Consider the following 12248-nt stretch of genomic DNA (forward strand, 5'->3'; position numbering starts at 1 on the left):
GAAGTTGGGGGAATATACATCATCATGCTTGGGCAATGCTTGTGGCGTCCCACAGGGGTCAGTATTGGGTCCAAAACTGTTTCTAATTTATATAAATGATATTGTCAATGTTTCCAAAATATTAAAATTAGTATTATTTGCAGATGACACAAGCATTTTTTGTTCAGGGGGGGATTTGCAGGAGTTACTGAGGAGGATCAGTATAGAAATGGGAAAATTGAAAATATGGTTTGACAGAAACAAATTATCATTCAATTTAAGTAAAACAAAATACATGTTATTTGGCTATTGTAATACAGACATACAGGTTCAGTTACAAGTTGAGGGGGTAGATATTGAAAGGGTACATGAAAATAAGTTTCTGGGGGTGATAATAGATGATAAGATAAACTGGAAGACTCATATAAAACATATACAAAGTAAACTGTCAAGAAGCATTTCAGTTCTAAACAAAGCAAACATATTCTGGACCACAACTCACTCCGCATTCTTTACTGCTCACTGGTTTTACCATATTTACAGTACTGTGCAGAGGTATGGGGTAATACTTATAAAGGTACAACACAATCACTATCAGTAATGCAGAAAAGAGCTATAAGAATTATTCATAATACTGGCTATAGAGATCATACAAATCCACTATTTTTACAATCCAAATTCTTAAAATTCACAGACTTGGTTCATTTTCAAACAGTACAAATCGTGTATAAAGCAATAAACAATTTACTTCCAGCAAATATTAAAAATATGTTTTTTAACAGATCAGGGGATTGCAGTCTGAGGGGGAAATTTAATTTAAAGCATCAGTGGGCATGAACAACATTAAAAGGTTTCTGTATTTCTGTCTGTGGGTTGAGGATGTGGAACAGATTGGGAGTGGGGCTCAAGCAATGTCCAAGCATGAACCAGTTCAAACAGCGGTACAAAAATATGTTTTTTTCTAGGTATAGGGAGGAGGAAGGGTAATGAGGGTTAGGGTGTTTTTGTTTTTTGCTTCGGCTTGTAAATATATAGTATTTTGTATGTAAGTAGGTATGTGTAGGTGTATATTTATGTTTGTGTATATATGTATATATATATATATATATATATATATATATATATATATATATTGATATCGGTTTAGGTGTGTAGGAATCTATGTGTATATGTGGCAAAGGGTATTACTGGTTGTGGGGAAGAAGGGGTAGGGATAAATAAGCTGATGCTTCACCCTACCCCTTTTCGGACATGTTGGGTACACAGTAGGAACTTTTTTGTTGTTGTCTTTACTGATCTATCTTGTAATTGTTGTTGTATCAAATGTTCGAAATAAACAGTTTTCATTCATTCATTCATAGTGATGTATTATATATATTTTATATCTTGTATTTGTTCAGAGAAGAAACATAGACATTTGACTCCTATCAAAACACAATTCCTGCAGAAACAATTATGTGATTTCAGTCATTTCTGCAGCATCCTGTAAAGTTATCCACTCTAAGGAACACATATTTCGCCTTGGTAACCCATGAAAAGGTTTCATTTTCCCCAAAATGATGCAATAACATACCAGCAACGCTCCCATTCTTGCATGAAATCAATTCTTTCCTCCGCTTTTCTCCTTCTCATCAGTCCCTTCTGGCAATCACATGAAAAATTATGGGAAACACTGCAATATAGATATTCAGTATTTGTGCTTTTTTTTACATGTATCAAGAGCAGTTAGCAGCCCCCAAAGCCACATTCAGAGCAGTTTAGTCACAACCGCCATCAAACAATACCTCACACATCAATGAGAGAATCAGCACCACGCCGTGAATCAGGACGGTTTGTGTGGAATGAGAATTAGTCTGGAAAATCAATGCACTATAAACAATTTCACTGACAACACCCTGCTTACTCCCACAGCTGAAACAAATACACCTAATTAACTACAACAGGGAACGCTAACTCAAGGCTCCCAGCAACCCAAAATTAAACAAAGCAACAATGCAGGCTGGGTTGAAAATAATCAAATAGCACTGATGAAGATCCATAGTGCTGCACTGTTGAGCGCATAGTACTTAAATACCCCGTTTCAGCACCTTCGGATCAGCACGGATGGCATGGAAAATCACAGGAAGTGATTTTTCTCCAATCTGACTCATGCAATGACCCTGATGGCATTGCAACAGCTCAGTATGAAATCTGAAGTATGCCCCCACTGCTAACTAAAAGCAGCGTTCCCTGTCAGCCAATCAGCACAGACCTCCTGCAGGATCATTATGAAACACTTTTACTGTCAATCACTGCTCTAATACATGCTAAATACCTGTCTCAGAATGTTTATATTTATATACCTTTCAAATGCACACAATAACTCTGAATGTAGGATGAAAAGTACCTTTCTGTTGATGCCAAATTAGCTTGAAGCGGTGCGGAGGTTACAAAGTGAGAGGCTGCCCAGCTCATATCCACTTCAGATGATCATGGAACATCAGCAGGATAATAAATTAATCCGACATTGTGTTTGAGCGACTGGCATGTACTTTGTAACTTTGTAGATTTACAAATGTACAAGGATTAAAATTTGAGCTAATATCACTTTTTGTTGGCAGTTTTCTTATTTGTTTTATACTTTTGGTGGATGACAATTATAAACCATGTGTTGGTATAAAAACAAGTTCCATCTGGGTTTTTTTTAAGGTGTTGGCATGAACAGATATCCATATTTACAGTATGAGAGAAGCTCAATTACAACATTCTAGCTGGCAGATTAATATGAGTCAGATTTTATGTATTTTTTTTATGTTTTTTAAAGTAATTTCAAGACAAGTGTTATAAAAGAAAGAGCTACACATATTCCGGTGACACTGCCTTTCTTTTCAACTTGTGTTGTGATGTCATAAAGACCTACAGGTGAAAATTGAGAATGGTATTTTGACCACTGGTGGAGTTAATTACAGCAGTGACTCTGATTTCTGAAGTGGAGGTCGGCACTCTCCGGTGACACCCACTGTGAAATTCCTATCCTTGGATAATCTCCACCTCATCCACAGCAGTAATTCTGATGACTAACTCTATAATTACTTTATGAAATATTTTCAAGCACAGGGCTGAATTTTGATGTCATTCTCTTTGTGAACAAATCTCAGCCATTATCTCATCCTACTTTTGTCTTATTGTCAGTGCCACACTCAGTTCTTCGGTTCAGTTTTTCATTCTTACCCACTCTCACCTGTTCATGGAGTGTGTTTTGCCAGAGTGGATACCAGGTTTTATTTTATTATTTATTTTTAACCTTCTGTTTTGTGAAGAGGAAACCCACGTTTCAACTCGCTGCAAGAGGTATATGGTTATTCCAGAGATGTGGGGATTGACTGGTTGTCTGCATGGGTGGTTGCTATCCAGAATCCAATGTGGTTCTGTGGTGTCGGGGATGCGGTGAAGTGTGGCACCAACACATGCTACCAGAACTGACTTGAGTTTTGAGATAATCTAATTATACCACTGGGCAAATCATCAGTGATGTTGGGTATGGTGGGTCATTGGGTGTTTTGGGTCTTCGAACATCATACATCCTGGCGAGTGGGCAGCATGTGACCATGGAGTGCCTCTGTGGTAGTTCTAATGGCCTTCCTCCTCTGCATTCCTGTGATGTCCAGCAGGTTACAGGCCTTGCACAGTAACATAGCCGCCAACCCCCTGCAGTCCACCTCTATGGGTTCATACTTTGCTTTCCACCCTCTACAAAAACTCTTCCACCACATCTGAATATTTTGCTTGCTTCCTCTCACTGGTCTCCACCATAGTTTCTCCCCAGGAGACTGCAAGTTCAATCATGAACTCCCCTTTTTTTCTGCTGTTGTGGTCTCGGAGTGGTTTCCACAATTTGTACTCTTCCCCAATTCCTGCCTCATCTGCCAGTCTGTTGCTAAGATGAAGAGCCCAGTTGCTGCCTTTGGTTTGGGTTGAGGTTTCTCTCCTTCTTTGAGAATGTCAATCATCTGCCTTGTTGGTTGGAGTCACCTAGTTGAGTCTTTGGCACTGCAGATGCTGTTAGTAATCACTGTGAGTATCTGGTTGTGGCTTCACTGGTCATGACCTTCTTCCTATGCTTTGGCGCAGCAAGTAAGGATGTGCTCCAGTGGACCTCTTCTGTTGCACCGCGGAATATGAATGTGTGTCAACACTCCCCCAAAAGGTTAGATGAGCTCAGGAGGACATCTTACACAGACAGGATAAGGAATCTGATGCAGCTTTGACACAGAGATTTTCCTATCCAATGCCTCCTCCTATATTGACTATGCACCCTGTTGATGCAACCCACCATCCATCCCCCTATTCTCTTGGACAAGATGTCAAAGCGTGAATGCCTGTCCTGGTTATAACTACCAGGTGGAATACGCCACCTGAAGCTGTGACTCAGCCTGGACATCATGTTTGGATTGCGTCCCGTGTACTCTACTTTCTTTCAGTTTGTCCTTCAATGCCAATTTCAGATCACTGGATTCTCCGCAGTACTTCTCTTCCTGGGGTGAACAAAAACTCTTCCTTCAGGCTGGACATGTGGAGTTTGAGTCGGTTCTTATTCCTTGTCAAAGCAGTGCTGCTAAAGCTTTGTGACAGGCCCAGTCACGAACAAAGGTCGTCTTCTCCATCAACTTTGATGACTGACAGCGAGAGCTCGAGCATAGAGTCCACAGGATTACGGGCAGGATGCCATATTGATAAATCAAGGTCTTTAGCCAATGTTCTTGTTTTGTCCTTTGATTTATTTGGTTTTCTTTTCACATTTGCAAACTGTGTTGCCACTGTTAGTGCCAGTCCTGTTTAATTTATGCCTTTTTGTCTTAGTATTGGTGTCCTTACCTGGTCTTTACAGTATATGTGAATATATTAAGAAGAAAAACCTAAAATGTTGATGATGATCTGGACATGTGCCCATGAAACCTGTCTCAAAACAAATACTGCTCCAAAAAATGGAACTTTTTACGCTATATTGCACTTTAACATTACAAGTCTACTTTAACTTTCCTCTGTGATGATGGAGGTAAGCACTCTTATAAATACTGCTATAATTTAGTTTGTGTATTTATTCTGTAGTCCAATGTAATGTGCATGCTTAAAATGGTATCACAATGTGAACAGAACTGAATTTTCATATATTGATTTATGTTCTTAATGTACTTTATTGTGTTGCTTTTTTACGCCTCTGGCTCCGTTCAATCATACTGTCATTATCTGGAGCCAAATGACCACATTTTCTCTGAAAGGGCATAGCATTTTGCAATCTGGTGGCATACTTAAAAATCCTCCATTACAGGAGCCACAACAGTCACAAACAAACAAAAAGAAAAATCGCCACATCTTTCACCAGAAATAATGAGCACACAAGTCAGGCACACATAAAGAGATGAGACATTGAGCCAGAAACATTAGCTTTGTCCGCCAAATCATTCCATACAGCTTAAAAGAAAAATAGAAGAAAGCTCCAAACCTGATGAAATGCTGAAGGAAAAACATAATTCTGCAGTACGTGCCTGCATTCACGGGTTTAATAAAGAACAGAGTAAATTCTCATTTGACATGGAGTCGTCAAACACTCCATAAAACTGTCTTAGAAGCAGTGCAGGAGGTTCAAGAAGCTGCCATCCATAGAAAAGGCAGCAACTCTCTGTCCAACCCTGTCACAGCTGAAAGCTCTGCTTTATCAGGCAGTTATACCCAAAAAGGAGCAAAGATCTCCCCAGTAAAAATAATATCAAGGGTATCTGGCAGTGAGTCCATGGGAGCTGTTTGTAAAGGGGATTAGATTGGTTCTCAATCACATGCTGCTCATTTTATTTTCCTCAGTACATTTTTTTCAGAATCTTTTAATTTTAGCAGCTCACTAAAGTCTTCAAATGTCCCCATCTGCCCTGTAGTTGGTGTTTTTAAACAGATTAGCGGCACAAACTTGAGTCCTCTAAAATGAGGGGACGAATTCCCCAGCGAGTCCTCTACAGATTAATGCCCCCTTCCATCTGCCTGTGGGGTTAACCGAGGCAGACGGCGATTAGTCACTGGCTGCAGTGAATTTCTGACAGCCCCGTTTTCATCTCAGCTCAGTGGCTCTGCTTTATTAACGTGCAATATATCCATTGTCTAATCAGTCCATTGGCAAAATGTTCTAAAATTTAAGATGGGTTTGCAGGCTTTTTGAACCAATTATTCATTCTTGACTTAAAAAACAACAACAAAAAAGTGGTAGGTTTAGGGATGTTGGGGGCTGGAGGTCCCCACTATCCAATAGATGTTGTCATATTTAAAGCATCTTCTGTGGAAGCATTTGCTTATTCATTGTTTCAAAACCATGGAAAAAAATTCTGAAACAACTGTTTCACTTCATGTAGCAGGTGTTTCAAATGAGAACCTTTCTTTGAAGCAGTGTTTCACTTTCTGTTTTTAAGGTTTTCCAAACACTGTAGAATTTCCCAAACCAATTTATATCTATTTAATGTTTGTTTATTTATTTATTTTTAAACATTTAAAAAGTGTACAACATTTTCTAGTTTCTATCACAAGTATCTAATCAACAATTGACCTGCAATGACTTTGTGGAAAGACACACTGCCAACACAAAAGGAGGCTCAGGTACACAACTAACATTATATTGAGCCACCTTAAAAAGCTTTACATTTGTTGACATTTTGGCCATGTGGCATGTTTCTCTGTGCAACACACAGGTGCCTCAGTGTTGAGGATCCAAATAGCTGGAAAAGGCCGAGGTAACACAAAGGTTCCCACCTGAAGTGATTTATGTTGGTTACTCTCGAGAGTTGGGCGTGGACCGATTGTCTATTTGTACGGTTGCCATTCAAGACCCAGGGCAGTTTCAGTGTGGTGGTTGTTGCGATGACGGGTGATCTGATCTGGTCGTTTATTGAGGTTCCAGGGACGTTTAACCCCTTAACGCCTGAATTTATATAGCTGTATATAAAAAAAATGTTTTGTGTGTGTTTTTGCCTTTAAGTAGATGGTAAATAATGTTGACATTATTAATTACACTTTTGCACAATAAATAAATAGTAATTTTGGTATTTTGGTAATAATTTATGTTGTAATGTTATAATAATAATAATGGTATGTTGCAAATTTGCGACAACAGGCATACTGGTCAATTTGGTATGTTGCATATTTGAGTCAAATATTGTAGCATACCGGTATATGCGACAATAGGCGTTAAGGGGTTAATTATATCTTTGCCAAACTGGTGTCAACAAAAAATGGTTTACTTTAAGGGCTATAGCTTTCCCAATTTCATTACAATGTAAAGTTGTTTAACGCGTGATGGTGGACCAAGTAAAATTATTTTTGCCCTGAGCAAATACTTGGAACTCAAAAGCATTGAAAAAATAAGGTCCAGTTTGAAAAATCCCAGAGGTTTGATAGTTTTCTGAAGTAATTACTTTTGTCCAAGTTATCAAAAACTTGTTTCTGTTATTTTGAGAAGTTTAAACCAAAACCCTTCAGGTAAGCATTTGATTTACACTTTGTATATCTGATTTCCAATATTCAGTTTTGACACTGAACTCTGGAGACACCAGGAACACAAAAGACCAGCTTTCAGCTTTGTGTAGGAGGATTAAAATGGTTCTGCAGCCAGCGTGGATGTAATGAAGTACCATAATGGAATTATGAGAGATTTTTGGCACTCGTTAATTCAGGCCATTACAAAATGGCCCCACCTACATTCTTTTAGCTGATACACTAGGCCCTGATTCTGGTTCTGTACTCAGGTGAACTTCTCAAAAATAAAAACTGGCCTCATCATCACTCAGCAGGATATTCCTGATGCTCGCAACACTTACTGAGGAACTAGTGCATGACAGAAAATTCAGTTACTAAATAGAAATAACTATGTTCATCAGTCATAATATGTAACAGCGAAGACACTTCTACAGTTTCTGTTTACAGTAACATCCATCTATAAATAAAACTGTCCTGGTGACCCTCTCGTCCCACTCATTTTCCAGTGTGCCACCTGATCCAAAGTCTGTCATGATACAGTGAAGATTCGTTTTCTTGAACCGACGTTGCAGTTTGTCGTGCTCGGACCATTTACTGTCCAGTTAATGCCAGTTTAATGAGTTTTTCACAAGCAGGTCAAACAATAATACAAAATTGTGTTATAACAGCTGTGAAATCCTCTTACTGCGGCTTCCGTCTGCCTGCTCCTTTTCATGCTGCATCACAGACAGCAAACCTGAGCCGAACAGCAGAGCGATAAGATTCAGGTGCTCACAAACAGTCCACTCCTGAATTCTGATTCAACAACTAAAAATGCATGAAACACCACACTGTTTGTGCAGTGAAAGCACTTATCGAAAGTAGAAATGAAGCATTTGGTATGGCCGTGCATCCACGATAAAAGCACCCAGCATTTATACAATGACAAGAATTTAGTTCAGGTTACTTTAGTAGCACTACAGTCAAACAGTCATCTTAACGGCACTTAGTTGGATACATTTTTAGTCACAAAGTTGATGATGTAATTCCAGTACTGATTGCTATTGATCTGCAAATGTATGCAGGTTGGGCTGTGAGTGTTGTGTGTGCCAAAGTCCAATTGTTAACCTAAACTCTGCATGTGTGATTTGTAATGACACAGCGTTCTGCTGCAAAGAGCCCAACAACCGCTTTTCTTTTGTTAATAACGCAATGATGCTGCAGCTACTGTGTAGTAAATTGTGAAAGCCCATTAGATGAAGACGAAGACAAACACCTCCCACATCAGCAATGTCTTCATTATTAAGTAGTTACTAAATACGACTTCTCAGTTATGGCTGATGTAATTTTGACTTAGCATCTTGCAATTTGTCAAACTTTTATAGACAAAAAGAGTTCATCAGCTTTGCTTATTCAGTGACATAGCTGCAGAAAATCATCTTCTCTTGTGACTATTTACTGCGGATCAGCTGTCCAGTAATTAACTTCGGAAAGAAGCCATTATTACACCAGCAATGTCTGTCTGTCTGTCTATCCGTGGCAACAACTTCAAAACATAAAGAGCAATTTCAATTAAACTGGGGAATAAAGTCAGCAGATTGTCCCGTTGCAAAACATGTTATGTCAAGGTCAACTACATAATAAGTCAACTCAATATCAAATCAGAGCTCAATGTCTACTGTCTGCAGTCATATCTTCACAATGAAAATAGCAATTTTGATCCATCTTGGTGGATAAGCTTAGTTGAGCAACCGCTCACAATACAGGTCATAGGTCAAACACAAAATCAGAGGTCATCTTCTAAAATACATCGATGACCGTATCTCAAGAAGTCAGTGACTGCACTGCAATCATCTGGATGCTTTTCCATACAACAGGTGTCCAGTAACACATTTTATATCAGTGAAATACTGACATGCCTATTTATTCTGCCAGAATAATGTGTGTACTCTTCCATTCAGCATGATAAAAATAAATTGTGCATGTTTAATCCTTTAATTATGGCGATAGGAGGAAATTCAAAACATGAAAATGCACATTGTTGTCATGTCATGTCATCCCAGGAGCTCATAATGAATTAATTAAATTCTTTTTACTTTTTTGTGTGTATGTGTGAGACTGAGGGAGGCATAATTCTGTAACAGTTAATAATAACTTCTGGCTCCACTGGAACCTATGAAATCTTCTTGTTCTTTCCAAAGTAGTAATGACTCCTTCATGTTAGATCAGTAAGCAGAAAATTCAAGTTTAAAGAAACCTATTATCTCACCTCGTGTAAGAAAACACACTGTGCATGAGGAAAATTAATGTAATTTGAAGCTCTGCTTATTAAGTGGCTGAATGCATTATGAGCATTTTATAAGCATAACTACTACAATCAGAAAACTACAAATCACGATTGAGCGAACGAGGCCAGGAAGACTCATGCATATGCAGGCAATCATTAGTGATCTCATTTAAAAGCACACTACGGTGATTTTTATGGATTTTACAAACTAACTGTTCTTGCAGTAGTTACAGCAGGTGGTGCATTTTCAAATTCTCAGCACTTTTACAAAGAGGTGTCAAAGATTTTTGAGCCAAACACAATCCCTGAAATGAGATTATTTTTAATGTGCGATAACACATCATTGCTAAGTATTCAATGTTTAGAATTCTTTTATAGTTTTGGCTGTAATACTTGGCTGTGTCACGAGGCACCTCAAAATATTCAGGAGAAATGAGGGTGACAACCTATGACACCGTGTGTACAGCCTACTGAAGCTCTACTGCATTCTACACAACCATCAAAAAACAGCACCAAAAATTTAAGCAAAGTCGAGAAAGTATGAAAGTTTAACCCCACTTAGGCAAGTGTGCAACATAACTGTAGGAAGGAAATGCAGCCAAACTCATCAAAACATGCAATTTTTTTAAACTTCAAGTAGAATGTACAGCGTGCAGAGGAAATAAGATGGATAACTTTGGTTTAGCAAGTGCCATTACATAAACAGAACTGAGGAAAGAACAATGTATTTGCTCTGATTAGATACTTTCTCAAGGCAGGGGTGGTGGCCAAGTGGTTAGTGTGCTTCCAGTGTAAAACTTCTGCCAAATCAACATGCAGATCCACCTTAGATTTGCTGTGGCGACCCCAAGTGAAAAAAAAGCGAGCAGCCGAAGGGACTTACTAGGTGTTTTCTCCAATTTTCTGGCACACAGAAAAGAAAACGAGCCATCAGCAATCTCATGTTCCACATCCACCTTCCACAGCATGGCAACTTAATCAAACTCCCCTCTCCTGCCATCACACTCTGTGCCTGATTAAAAAGGCAGACTGAAAGTGTAGCCTCTGAATCCAATTACTTTTGGAACCCAACGCTGTGGTTTTATTCTGTTTTGATTTGCAGTCATGTTTATCACCTGCCTGCCAGCTGAAACATCTCAAAAACTCCCTTTAATTCGCAACAAAAGATGATAAATCCTGATGAGAGAATTGTTATATAGATTTTCATATTTTGTTTTTCCTTTTACAAGAAGGCATTGCTACAGACCTACACTGTCATAAAACAAAACATGACAAGCTGTTGGCGCGTGAAAGCTGCTCATAAATAGCTTTTACTTATTTTTAAAAGTCCATTTGCTAAGAGGTTGGATGTATACTGAACTGAGACCAGTTGGACTTTCGTCTGGCTTCTCTCATGTTTGCTCAAGGTCACCACAGTGGATCTTGTATTGAGCCAAATGTTGATGTGGCACATGCTTTACACCAAATGTCTCTCCAAACACAACCACAGATGCCCAGAGACAATGAGAAAGGGTGGACCTGAACCCGGGACATTCTCGTTTGGAGGTAAGCATACAAGCTGCCATTATTGTACTTGTCACATTTACACCTCAGGACAACACAACTTCATATTCATCTTGAAGCCTCCCAGCACAGCCTCACCATAGGCTTAATTTAACAGCTGATTAAACTCCTGACATCTACTGGTACAATAATGTATAGCACACTTACTATTATACTAAAAAGCTGGCAGCTACATGGTATATCTGTGGACACAAAGGGCAAACAATATCATCATGATTATTGACACAATAGATAAACCACTACGTTTTTCACATTACATGAAATTTTCAATATTTTAAGAGTATTTATATTCATTTGGCTCACCTGGACCACACTGCTTTACCCACCAGTGTAGGACTAGACCATTTTTGAGGACACGGAAAAATTGTTGTCCCACATTTCAAAGTGCTTAATGTTGAAGCCAGAAGATCATATATAGCAGGATAATGGAAGACATGCTTCACATGCTGATATGTTATTTTATTATTTAGCAAACATGCCATTTTGAAATTCATCTAGTAGTAACCTTCCAACAGAACTGTGGTCAGGATATGTTGCATATATGTCAACGCATAAACTGGTGTAAACACAGAAACAAACAGAATACAATCAGCTCAATTAGATGAACTGCACTGAAGAAACAAGTCAAAGTACAGTAGAAACAGACACAAAACAGAAGATATGAAGGCTAATCAAATGCAACATAGTCAAACAAAATACAGAATGCAGTTTAAAAACAATGAAAATATATTAATACTTCAAAGTGTTTTAAAACATTAGTCAAACTGACATTAAATACATTTTCAAATTGGATAATGGACAATAATAAATAATAAAACCAGGATGACAGTCTTCAAACAGCAGGAGATTTCACCGGAAAGTTATCACGCAACATTAATATGTAAACATGACAGAGGACGATGAACAGAATCAAACTTTTTTTAACCTCGGTTTAAAACTGCAAAAG

This window comes from Thalassophryne amazonica, chromosome 21 (assembly GCF_902500255.1).
Source record: "Thalassophryne amazonica chromosome 21, fThaAma1.1, whole genome shotgun sequence".
Lineage (NCBI taxonomy): Eukaryota > Metazoa > Chordata > Actinopteri > Batrachoidiformes > Batrachoididae > Thalassophryne > Thalassophryne amazonica.